This window comes from Bubalus bubalis, chromosome 16 (genome assembly GCF_019923935.1).
Source record: "Bubalus bubalis isolate 160015118507 breed Murrah chromosome 16, NDDB_SH_1, whole genome shotgun sequence".
Lineage (NCBI taxonomy): Eukaryota > Metazoa > Chordata > Mammalia > Artiodactyla > Bovidae > Bubalus > Bubalus bubalis.
The window spans coordinates 5,532,471-5,546,380 of NC_059172.1; the positions used below are offsets into that span (position 1 = coordinate 5,532,471).

At 38.1% G+C, this 13,910-nt stretch overlaps 1 pseudogene; it reads left to right on the top strand.

The window, feature by feature from the left end:
- The first annotated feature begins 2,516 nt into the window (after positions 1–2,516).
- LOC112579618 lies at positions 2,517–8,115 on the top strand (annotated as a pseudogene).
- The last annotated feature ends 5,795 nt before the right edge of the window (positions 8,116–13,910 follow it).

Genomic DNA, 13,910 nt, shown 5'->3' on the forward strand with positions numbered 1-13,910 from the left:
CTTCACTTTCTGCCATAAGGGTGGTGTCATATGCATAGCTGAGGTTATTGATATTTCTCCTGGCAATCTTGATTCAAGCTTGTGTTTCTTCCAGTCCAGCATTTCTCATGATGTACTCTGCATAGAAATTAAATAAACAGGTGACAATATACAGCCTTGATGAACTCCTTTTCCTATTTGGAACCAGTCTGTTGTTCCATGTCCAGTTCTAACTGTTGCTTCCTGACCTGCATACAAATTTCTCAAGAGGCAGATCAGGTGTTCTGGTATTCCCATCTCTTGAAGAATTTTCCACAGTTTATTGTGATCCACACAGTCAAAGGTTTTTCTGGAACTCTCTTGCTTTTTCCATGATCCAGCGAATGTTGGCAATTTGATCTCTGGTTCCTCTGCCTTTTCTAAAACCAGCTTGAACATCAGGAAGTTCACGGTTCACATATTGCTGAAGCCTGCTTACTTATGCATTTATTTTAAATGCAGTGGTAGAAGGCAAGAAATAAGGCAAAGATTGTGCAACAACATCAGATCAACTCATTAGACATATATTTGATGTGTGGAGCAGAGTATCTTTACTTAATAGAAACGAAAAATGCAGATGTAAGAGAGTCAGGTTGTAGGAGAGCATATCTGGATTTGTTTAACTGTACAGCTAGATACCATCTGTCCCTGTGTTTTGAATATACACAATTATAATTCACTTAATATTTTTATCTCAACTATAAAATTTCCAGTAAGGGAAAATGAGTTCCTGGGACTGAAATAATTAATCATATTTTTAAAAGTTATTCAAGGGACTTTCCTGGTGGTTTCAGTGGTTAAAAATCTGCTTGTCAATACTGGGAACATGGGTTCAGTTGTTGGTCTGGGAGGATCCCACATGCCGTGCTGCAACTAAGCCCATGAACCACAACTACTGATCCTGTGCGCTAGAGCCTGCAAGCTCCAACCACTGAGCCCACATGTTACAAGTACTGAGGCCGCATGACTAGTTATGTTAGGTTCATTATTTCCATTTTGTGAGAACTAAGTTTACGTGTACAATACTTCATTTAATTTATAAAACATGAAGACACAATTACCTGGTAAAAATCACGCAACTAATAATTGGTGGGCTAACAAATAACCAAAAGACTAATAGACCAAATAAGCAAACAAAAATACATAAAAAATTATAAAACCATGTTATTAACTGATATCCTATACAGACACTGAGTAACTTAATTTCACTGAGCCTAAATTGTCTCATCAGACCAAAAGGAAAAAAAAAAAATTATAACCATCTTCCAGGATGCTCCTGCAAACTAATGAAATGATTATTTCAAAATACTTCACATACTTCTGGGCACAGTATATAGAAAGAAAGAAAGAAAACAGAGTGAAGTCACTCAGTTATGTCCAACTCTTTGCGACCCCATGGGCCATTGTCTGCCAGGCTTCTCCATCCATGGGATTTTCCAGGCAAGGATACTGGATTGGATTGCCATTTCCTTCTCCAGAGGGAATTGAACATGGGTCTCCTGCAGTGCAGGCAGACTCTTTACCATCTGAGAGACCAGGGAAGTGTGTACTACATACTAAGTAATGTTAAGCTTTCTACTCATTTATCTGTATAAGTAAACGGATCGAATTTTCACAAAATCAAAACTGCCCACAGTACACTTTTTAAAAATAAAAATGGACTCTAAACCATTTAAGGATAAAGGGATATATGTTGGAAAGGAAAAAAAAAAAAAAAAAGGCTATCAGAATAAAACAATAAGGAAGAGTGAGCAATTAGAAGTCAGAATCATAAGAAAGGACTGGTTTGTTTTATTTGGCAGAAGAAAGGAAATGACATAAAGGAAAGAAGATTCAGAGGAATTTCTCTCTGATGCTAAGGAACAATATTGAAATCTAAGACGGCCTGTGGGCAGCTGAAGCAGAAGTGGTAATGATTATTAAAGATAAAACTGCGTTACTGAAAGTGTTCCCCATAGAAAAATGGAAATTCCCATAAATGATGGCAAGGCCTGGTCTGAGGTGATGACCTGTAGCCGCTAAGGAAAAATAACTGGATATTTCTCTAGCTTATGAACATCTTATAGATACCTTTTGTTAATCACTGGAAATACCTACACAGAGGCAAGTGTATGTGCATTAAGTATGTATTAATTAAATATTCATTAAATATGTGTAATATAATTAATATATTAATATTAATATATGTAATGGAATAATACAATAATGTGCATATATTCAATATAAACCATATCCTGCAGTGAATAATACATTAATATTTTGGTCAAATAGTTATAACATCCTGAAACAGTTCTCTTCAGAGTTAGTATACCTGAATTTTGTGAAAAGATAGAGAGGAAAACAAGGAAGATCTGAGACTTTTGACTATTTTTGAACAGAAGTAAACTGATTTTCAATTAAACATTTAACAATCTGACATCTAACAGAAAAAAACATGATTTTATCCTCTGTTATTCTCTTTCCATTTTCCCCATTAAAAGAGGAAATCAGCAAAATATATGGCTGCAGGGAATCACACTCATGTGACTGAATTCATTCTAATGGGAGTCTCAGATCGTCCAGAACTCCAGATTCCCTTTTTTTGTGTGTTACTGATCGTCTATAGATTGACCCTGGCAGGGAACCTGGGAATCGTCATCCTCACCAGCATGGACTCTCAGCTTCAAACCCCCATGTACTTTTTCCTCAAGCACTTGGCTATCATCAATTTGGGCAATTCTTCTGTCATTGCCCCCAAAATGTTGGTTAACTTCTTGGTTACAAAGAAAACCATATCTTACTATGCATGTGCAGCCCAACTAGGTGGACTCATAGTTTTTGTTGTGGCTGAGATTTTCGTCCTGGCTGCCATGGCCTGTGACCGCTGTGTGGCTATTTGCAGCCCCCTGCTCTACCGGGTGGTGGTTTCTCCACGGATCTGCCTTCTCCTGGTGGCCCTTATTTACATCTACAGTCTGACCACAGCACTGACGGTCTCTTCCTGTGTGTTTTCTGTGTCATACTGTTCATCCAATGTGATCAACCATTTTTATTGTGATAATGTCCCTTTGTTAGCTTGTCCTGTTCTGATACCTACATTCCAGAAACAGCAGTGTTTACCTTTTCAGGGACCAATTTGTTTTTCTCTATGATTATTGTTCTAACATCATACTTCAACATCATCCTTGCCATTTTGAGGATACGTTCTTCGGAAGGGCGACAAAAAGTGTTTTCCACCTGTGCTTCTCACATGATGGCTGTCACTGTGTTCTATGGTACTCTTCTCTTCATGTATTTGCAGCCAAGGATCAACCACTCATTAGATACTGATAAGATGGCCTTGGTCTTCTATACCCTGGTGATCCCAATGCTGAACCCCCTCGTTTACAGCCTGAGGACTGGGATGACCCAGAGGGATGGTATGGGGAGGGAGGAGGGAGGAGGGTTCAGGATGGGGAACACATGTATACCTGTGGCGGATTCATTTAGATATTTGGCAAAACCAATACAATATTGTAAAGTTTAAAAATAAAATAAAATTTAAAAAAAATAAAATTTTAGTAAAAAAAAAATAAAAAATAAAATATAAGTATATACAAGGTTTTCAGAATTTCTAAATATTGAAGATAAAAATGAATGCCTGTAGGAAATTTTTTTTGGATGTTTACTATGAGTTGGATCACTTTCCTTGTTACAAATATCATTTCTTCAACTACTAAAAGTTTCATAATTTTTTCTAGTATTTACCGATCAGCTTATCAAGCTTTTCAACCAATTGTTAATTTGCATTTAAAATAAATTTGAAAAAAGTAAGCTTGTACAGGAAAATAAATGTTGGATACAGAATGCTTATACATGAAAATATGACATTTGCCAAAACTGACTAAAATACATATGAAACTTTATTCTATTTTTTCATCCTTTATGTTTCATATATAAAGCAAAATATCAATGTTCATTCAGATATAAAGTATATAATTGTTTTTCCTAACATCAGATCAGATCAGTCGCTCAGTCGTGTCCGACTCTTTGCGACCCCATGAATCAGAGCACTCCAGGCCTCCCAGTCCATCACCAACTCCCAGAGTTCACTCAAACTCACGTCCATCAAATCAGTGATGCCATCCACCCATCTCATCCTCTGTCGTCCCCTTCTCCTCTTGCCCCCAATCCCTCCCATCATCAGAGTCTTTTCCAATGAGTCAACTCTTCGCATGAGGTGGCCAAAGTACTGGAGTTTCAGATTTAGCATCATTCCTTCCAAAGAAATCCCAGGGCTGATCTCCTTCAGAATGGACTGGTTGGATCTCCTTGCAGTCCAAGGGACTCTCAAGAGTCTTCTCCAACACCACAGTTCAAAAGCATCCATTCTTCGGCACTCAGCCTTCTTCACAGTCCAACTCTCACATCCATACATGACCACAGGAAAAACCATAGCCTTGACTAGACGAACCTTTGTTGGCAAAGTAATGTCTCTGCTTTTGAATATGCTATCTAGATTGGTCATAACTTTCCTTCCAAGCAGTAAGTGTCTTTTAATTTCATGGCTGCAGTCACCATCTGTAGTGATTTTGGAGCCCAGAAAAATAAAGTCTGACACTGTTTCCACTGTTTCCCCATCTATTTTCCTAACATAGACTCATATTAAAAAGTTTTTGTTATAAAATCATAACAGCAAATACTTCTTTTAGTGAGAGTCAAGTTCATGAGTTAATTTTCAACTTTACTCACAAATAAGTAAATTATTTGAAGACAGAAAAGTTGTAGTATATAATATATATTTCTGGTCTTCAGAGACAAAGCCAGTAATAACTTGGTACAATTAGCCTTTAGAATTTTATATTTTATTATTTATAATTATATAAAAGTCCATAGGGAATGTTTGTTTTCTTTTATTACAGTTTTATTTATCTTCATCCACCTAGGTACTTGCAATCAGAGAAGTTTACTTTATAGCAGAAAACAATTCTCTTTGAGTCTGGTTAGGTCAACAGAAATAGAGCAACAGGATTAAACTCACACTTGTATTTCTACCAATTATCTGCAACCTATTTAATTAATTTAAGTTAGGAATTTAAGTTAAGGAAATCAGTCCTGAATATTTCTTGGAAGAACTGAGGCTGAAGCTGCAGCTCCAATACTTTGGCCACCTAATGCAGAGTTGACTCACTGAAAAGGGATGTTGGGAAAGATTGAAGGCAGGAAGAGAAGGGGATTGCACAGGATGAGATGGTTGGATGACATCACTGATTCAATGGATATGAGTTTGAGCAAGGTCCAGGAGCTGGTGACAGAGAGGCCTGGCATGCTACAGTGCATGGGGTCACAGGGTGTTGGACATGACTGAGAAACTGAACTGAAATGAAGTTAAGAATGAAAATTGTGTTTCCTACTTCTTAATTTAGTCGACATATATGTATTTTCTAAAATAATTATGTTGTCACTAGCATTAGCTTCCTAACAGTGCTATAACAAATCATCTCCAATTTGGAAGCTTGAAACAATGTGAACTTCTTGTCCCACAATTTTGGAGGTCAGAAGTTCACAATGAGTCATCCAGACCTAAAATCAAGGTATCAGAAGATTGCATTCCTTTCAGGACCCAAATAGGGTTCAATCTGTCTCCTTGCCTCTCCCAGCTCCTGCAGGTTCCATATACTTTGCCTGGCATTCACCTTCCATCCAACAAAGCCGTAATTCTAACCTCTGCTTTCACTGACACATCTCCTCTGCTTCCTACTTTTGCATCTTTCTCTCCCTGTGACTACTTTTGACTCACTCACATAAGGCCCTTTACTTAATCACATTGGCAAATCTCTTTTTTGCTTTAACATTTCCATTGGAGGATAATTGCTTTACAATATTGTGTTGGTTCCTGTCATATGTCACAGAATCGACCACAGGTGAACATATGGCCCCCCCCTCCTGAACCTCCCTTCCATCTCCCAAGGTTTGGGAATACCGTTGGAAGTTAGGAAAGACTTGAAACAGCAACCAGAAGGACCTCTCATTCTGTAGCTGCAATAGAGACAGTAAGTATGAAAACTTGAGCCCAGCTCTGTAATATAAGGATGCCCTAGGCAGAAAACACTGCAAGTGTGTTAATCTTGGAGGTGGAGGTCATAAATAAATCCTTTCAAGATCATGAAAATAAGAAAAGACATTCAAATTTCCCAAATTCAGAATAGCAAATGCCATTTTACAAATTTAAAACCAAAAACCTACTAAAAGGCCCTGCCATTTTCTCGTAATGCCTTTTGTTTTGAAGGACTGTGATCAGGTATCTCCATTATTTTACATATGTCTCAAAACATTCAAGTTTAAAAGATGTTTCTAGTTCAATAACCAAAAAGATAATAGAAACTGGTCCCACTTATCTTTTTTTTTTTTCTTTTCTTTTCCATTTAAAAGCAAACTTGAGTTTTAAGGTTTTCAGTGAAGATTTCCTTGTCTCGGTCAGAAGAGGTTACTAATGATTGAAAAAAGAATACTTTATGAGCTATTGTGGATAAGTTTAGTTTGAGCAGCTATTGTTCCCACCCTGGAAGTTCACAAACATTGATTCCATTTGTCTACATTGTCATACCTGCATCTCTACTTTCCAAAGGGCTGTTTCCACAAGCCACTTCTATGGAAATGAAAAAGTCCATTCAAAGATATCATTCAAAATATAAGTAGGCTGAACTGAAAATTGGATATATAGGTAGAAGTGGTCAAAATGAAAACAAAAACGATTTGATGATCAGTCAATTTCTGCTACAGGATGTATGTGGCAGATTTTGTGTCACTTCAATGATTATTTCTTCAGCATTATTCAAAATTGTCAGTCTTATCACTATTATAGACATTTGAATATTAAAACTATTAAAAAATATGTGTTATCTGTATCAGTTGGCATGGATAGTGCTTAGTATATCATTCTATTCCAAATCATTTGGATGATTATTTTAAAAAATAATGTATTAAGAAAGCAATTTTGGCTCTAAAAATTTGAATCTGGTTTAATTATTTTTTTATAGTCCCTTATCATGTGAACAAATTGTATATATTCATATGTTGGATGTCCAAAGTATAACATTTTGTGTAGTGATGATAGAATGTATACTGATAAATCTTGGCATAAATTCATATTAATTTAAATAAGTTAATTTTGCTTGTATTTCTCTTATCAGGGACTAACTCCAGGAGATATTGAGTTGGTCAAAGTTTCTTCAGTTTTTAAATGCAAATACAAGAAATACTTTTAATTTTGTCCAAGAACAATACTACCTTCTGCCATTTTTTAGGTAGCTTCATATTTCCACCTTCCCAACAACTTTTGTCTTTTTCTTTTTTTTTTTTTTTTTTTTGAGCAAAGACCTGTTCTAGGTGCCTTTTATAGTCTGCCATGGAATTGAAAATGTTTTCCATTATAAGAATTTTATAAAGAGCAGAATAAATGTAAATCTGAAGGTACAATAGCTGGTGAATACAGTGGTTGAATCAGAATTTCCCAGCCAAGCTGTAACAGTTTTTGCCTAGTCATCAAAGAAATATGGGGCTTTACGTTATCCTGATGGAAGATTAAATGTTTTCTGTAACTAATTCTGGATGGTTCTCATTGGGTGTTGCTTTTAGATGATATAATTGAGAGCAGTACGTGTTGGAATTAATCATCTGGTTTTCCAGAAAGAACTCATAATAGAGGACTCCCTTCTAATCCCACCATATACATAACATCATCTTTGAATGAAGAGCAGCCTTTGGTGTGGTTGATGGTGGTTCATTTCACTTTCACTGTGATTTCTTCCATTCCTCAATAGTGTACAGTATACATTTTTCATCACCCACCACAATTTAAAAAAAAAAAAGTTTTTATTATGTTTAAGTAGAAAATAGCTTGTGGAAATATGATCATGAAGGCTTTTTTCACTTAACTTATGTGGAAACCAAACATCAAAGTGATGAATATAACTGGGATGGTGCAAAAGATGTTCAGTGCTTGATTTGGATATTTTGAGTATGTCAGCTATCTCCCATGTGGTATAATGTTGATTGTTCTCAATGTCTCGAGTTGATCGCTATCAACTTCAACTGGTCCACCCAACGGTGGAGCATTGTCCAGCAAGAAATCTCTAGCGCAAAACTTGGCAAATCATTTTTGACACATTTGATCAGTCACAGCACCTTCTCCATACACTGCAAAAATCTTTTTTGAGGGTTTCAGTTGTGCTTTTATCTTTCTTAATAAAGCATAATATGCCAAAATGTTGCTTTTTGCTTTCATCTTTGATATTAAAATGGCTATACAAACATTCACCAGTTTTGATAATTTTTAAATGCATGTTGATATGACAGCTGTTTTGATACAATCTATCTAAATTGTTTCAAATGAAATTAAAGATAAATAAATGCTATTAGAGTCATTTTATGGGAAAAAAGCAAACAAACTTTTTGACTAACCCAATATAGCATAGAAAAGTTCATTCATGGGTCTGTGGGGACCACACACATAAAGTCATTAACTGTGGTGACACAGATAAAATTCCAGAGTTGGTAACTAGCTGAATCCCAATACTATGGAAGCAAACATTTCAAATTAAAGGAGACCCAGGTTATAGTAATTTTACAAAACAGAATAGAGAGAAATAATAGTGTGTTTGTACTAAAATGGTCCCTGGAGAAGGAAATGGCAACCCACTCCAGTACTATTGCCTGGAAAATTCCATGGATGGAGGAGCCTGGTAGACTACAGTCCATGTGATCGCAAAGAGTTGGACATGACTGAGCGACTTCACTCACTCATTAAACAGGGCTTCTCTGATGACTCAGAGGATAAAGAATCTGCCTGCAATGCAGGAGACCCGGGTTCGGTCCCTGGATTATGAAAATCCCCTGGAGAAGGGAATGGATGCCCACTCTAGTAATCTTGCCTAGAAAATTCCACAGACAGAGGAGCCTGGTGGGCTACAGTCTATGGAGTTGCAAAGAACTGGACACGACTGAGTGGACATGACAGAGCCCACCCCCTCTGCCACACACACAGTAAAATGAATATGCTTCAAAAATGTAGAGTTGAATGAGACACTTTAGGCATCAAAGCAAGTTAAATGACAACATGCCCCTGATGGTGCTGCTGCTACTAATTCGCTTCAGTCGTGTCCAACTCTGTGCGACCCCATAGACTGCAGCCCACCAGGCTCCCCCGTCCCTGGGATTCTCCAGGCAAGAACACTGGTGTGGGCTGCCATTTCCTTCTCCAATGCATGAAAGTGCAAAGTGAAAGTGAAGTCGCTCAGTCATGTCCAACTCTTCACGACCCCATGAACTGCAGCCTACCAGGCCCCTCTGTACGTGGGATTTTCCAGGCAAGAGTACTGGAGTGGGTGCCATCGCCTTCTCTGAATGATAACATGAGTGCACATTAAAATGTATACTATATTTACATTATACGGCTGTATTTCTTTTGAAGAGCATATAGCAGCTCTCATAAAGAAGGTGCATGTATGAGGAAGGAGAACTGGGGTGGGGATGGGAAATGAGGATTGAAGAGGATTATAGGATACAGAATTAGGGTGTGATTAACTCAATTTAGTCCCTTAAAAATGAAAAATGAGTTACATACATATTCATAATTTATATTCCTTCTGAGTCTTTAGAACCAAAGAAGAGGTGGAAAGAATACCCTGAAGAATGGTACAAAAAAGATCTTCACGACCAAGATAATCACAATGGCGTGATCACTGACCTAGAGCCAGACATCCTGGAATGTAAAGTCAAGTGGGCCTTAGAAAGCATCACTACGAACAAAGCTAGTGGAGGTGATGGAATTCCAGTTGAGCTATTCCAAATCTTGAAAGATGATGCTGTGAAAGTGCTGCACTCAATATGCCAGCAAATTTGGAAAACTCAGCAGTGGCCACAGGACTGGAAAAGATCAGTTTTCATTCCAATCCCAAAGAAAGGCAATGCCAAAGAATACTCAAACTACTGCACAGTTGCACTCATCTCACACGCTAATAAAGTAATGCTCAAATTTCTGCAAGCCAGGTTTTAGCAATACGTGAACCATGAACTTCCAGATGTTCAAGCTGGTTTTAGAAAAGGCAGAGGAACCAGATATCAAATTGCCAACATCCGCTGGATCATCAAAAAAGCAAGAGAGTATCAGAAAAACATCTATTTCTGCTTTATTGACTATGTCAAAGCCTTTGACTGTGTGGATCACAATAAACTGGAAAATTCTGAAAGACCTGCCTCTTGAGAAACCTGTATGCAGGTCAGGAAGCAACAGTTAGAACTGGACATGGAACAACAGACTGGTTCCAAATAGGAAAAGGAGTATGTCAAGGCTGTATTTTGTCACCTTGCTTATTTAACTTATATGCAGAGTACATCATGAGAAACCCTGGACTGGAAAAAACACAAGCTGGGATCAAGATTGCCAGGAGAAATATCAATAACCTCAGATACGCAGGTGACACCACCCTTATGGCAGAAAGTGAAGAGGAACTAAAAAGCCTCTTGATGAGAGTGAAAGTGGAGAGTGAAAAAGTTGGATTAAAGCTCAGCATTCAGAAAACGAAGATCATGGCATCCGGTCCCATCACTTCATGGGAAATAGATGGGGAAACAGTGGAAACAGTGTCAGACTTTATTTTTTTGGGCTCCAAAATCACTCAGATGGTGACTGCAGCTATGAAATTAAAAGACGCTTACTTCTTGGAAGAAAAGTTATGACCAACCTAGATAGCATATTCAAAAGCAGATACATTACTTTGCCAGCAAAAGTCCGTCTAGTCAAGGCTATGGTTTTTCCAGTGGTCATGTATGGATACGAGAGTTGGACTGTGAAGAAAGCTGAATACCGAAGAATTGATGCTTTTGAACTGTGGTGTTGGAGAAGACTCTTGAGAGTCCCTTGGACTGCAAAGAGTTCCAACCAGTCCATCTGAAGGAGATCAGCCCTGGGTGTTCTTTGGAAGGAATGATGCTAGAAGTGAAACTGCAGTTCTTTGGCCACCTCATGCGAAGAGTTGACTCATTGGAAAAGACTCTGATGCTGGGATGGATTGGGGGCAGGAAGAAAAGGGGACGACAGAGGGTGAGGTGGCTAGATGGCATCACTGACTCGATGGACGTGAGTTTGAGTGAACTCCGGGAGATGGTGATGGACAGGGAGGCCTGGCGTGCTGTGATTCATGGGGTCACAAAGAGTCGGACACGACTGAGTGACTGAACTGAACTGAACTGAGGACACATTTAAAGAGTTTTTTCTTTATCCTCAGACATAAAACTTGGGCAGAAGCCACGGTGGAAAATGTTGAATATTGAAGTAATTTATGGGTGATTAAAGGATTTATCCAACAAATGATAAATGGAAATCCAGATATTTGAGTGAATGCAATAAAATTAATAATTAAAAAAGCATGTGAATTGCATTTAAAAGAGTGTTTTCTCAATAGGGAAATCAAAAATAATTAACCAAGACTATAGTGGCTTCATTTCATGTTCTTAGATGCTTTGGGAATAATCAAGAAATTGCACTCCGATTCCTAAGAGACTGTCTCAAAGGGGAGAAACATTCATAAATTCTTCTGACTCAGTCAGACTACTAACCACATGGCAGAACAAGAAGGCATTCCTTGTTTTGGTGAGTGGATGGCTGATTACTAGATTAGCTCCAGTGACAATTCTTGATTTCTGTCTTCAGTTTAAAATTATGGATGACTTTAGGCACTGTGCCAGACCCAATACATTAGTCATGAATATTAATACTCTCTTGTCATAACTGATTTATGGAGAAATTATGTATTTTACTACTCTTTTATTGTATTCTTTGCAAATAGTAAACAACCTTTTCTTCTATTTGTTATTAACTCTATACTGGGATTCTAAAACCATAAACATTCTGAAGGGAGTGTAGGTATTTCTTGAAACCTCCACGTTAAATGCTGTTAATGCAAAGATACTGATTGCAGGCCAGCGTTTTTGATACTAAAGGACCGTCTATGCCTCAGATGGTAACAGTTGCTGACAGAACTTTCAGTTATACAATAACACATTATTATCATTATCATGACTCCATAGAGTTTTATTTGTGCTATATAGCACAAATAATAATATCACATAAGAGACAGTGTTGGTCAGAGTGTAAATTTCAAAAGAAGGCTCTGAGGTAAGAAGTTGGACTTTTAATGTTTACTTGGTAGAGGATTTTAGGAAGCAAAAATGAGGGATAAGTGTTACGGTCTTCTTGACAGACCGGAACCTGGGGACAGGAGTCGATGAAAAGAAGATGAAGAAAAGAAGGACACAAGGGACCCAAGTCTCTACTGGAACAAAGGTGCTTTAATCATGGTGGCGTGAGCTTATATATTGTTATACAAGGAAGCTTTAGGCAGAAAAAAAGTTAAGCAAAAGCACCGAAACCAAATGCATAACCACAGTAACTAGGGGAATAACAATTGTCACAGGGCAGAAGACAATCCATGTGTTGGAAATAGGAACATGACTAAGTAGTTTTGCAGAAAAGTAAAATGTTACTGAAAGGAATCCACATATGTGTTCCATCTCATGACCTCAAGTCCCGAGAGATGCGTGCAGGCCTGCTCATTCCTGTTTTCCAGGAACTGATAAGGAACAAAAGGCCCTTGAGAAACAGAAAACAACATATAGGATTCCTTAAAATTAAACGTTCCCTGACAGATAAGGAACGTGAGACTCCCCTGATTAGGGAGACAGCTAACAAAATATGCAATAAAGAAAAAGTACTGCTGCATGCAACTAAATTTCAATTACTTAAGATAGTTTAGCTTCCTGCATTAAAGAAGGCTAGAAAAGCTTGAGTTTTTATCCATTGAGTCCTGTCACTTATTAGTTTAATATGTCTCTTAACACATTAGATCTCAGGCCCTTACAAACTGCTGTGGGTGGGGTCCAAGAAAGATCCCTTTGTCCTCAGTAAATGAAGTCAAACACTAGAGATGGAAAGCAACCAGCATGTCAGAAAACAATCTATCTTGGCTTGTAGGTCAAGTCAGAAAGAAAAAGACAGTGTCAGTCAAGCAATCATGTCTGACTCTTTGCGACCCCATGGATTATAACTCACCAGGCTCCTCTCTCCATGGAATTCTCCAGGTATGAATACTGGAGTGCACTGCCATTCCCTTCTCCAGGGCATCTCCCCATCCAGGAATCGACCCAGAGTCTTCCACATTGCAGGCAGATTCTTTACAGTCTGAGCCAACAGAGAAGCCCAGGTCAATTCAGAGGTGACCTCAAACACAAAGCATGGAAGACAGCTGTGTCTGCTACAGTGATATTTGCAGTAGTAAGTTGATGGAAAAGGCAAAATAATACAGAATAAACTTTTAAAAACATTTTCTGAGAAGCTGCCATCGGTTCCTCTTTCACTCCTTCTCTGGGTCATTCTTCGTCAATGTTATGCTGAGGAATCACATCGACATCTTTAGAATTTGCCTTCAAAGTCACAGTTCCTTCACTGGCCCCCAACACACCCATAGGCAGAAGGACCTTGAGAATCCCAAAAAGGCCAACCTCTTCTGCTCTTTGTCTCTAGAGGCATTCAGGAAAAAACAGCTCCTATACAGAGATGAAGCTGTTAATTTATTCTTTCCTGTTTGCAGGTATTCTCTCCTTACACAGATGTCAGTAAATTCTGCTAACATGAGTGTGTGGGCTACACTGACTTGGCCCTTTCAAACCCATGCAACAGGAAGGAGCCTTTTGCTCTTCCCTGGTTTCCAAACAGACTTTTTGACTCTGGGTACAATGTCCTCCACACCACCATGATAGGATGTCTTTGACCCTACCACCTTTGTATCAAATTTAATTTTATATAGATAATGAGGCTGAAGGCTTGGAAGCATTATACATATAGTGGAGCAAAACTGAGTCTAAAATCAATACCA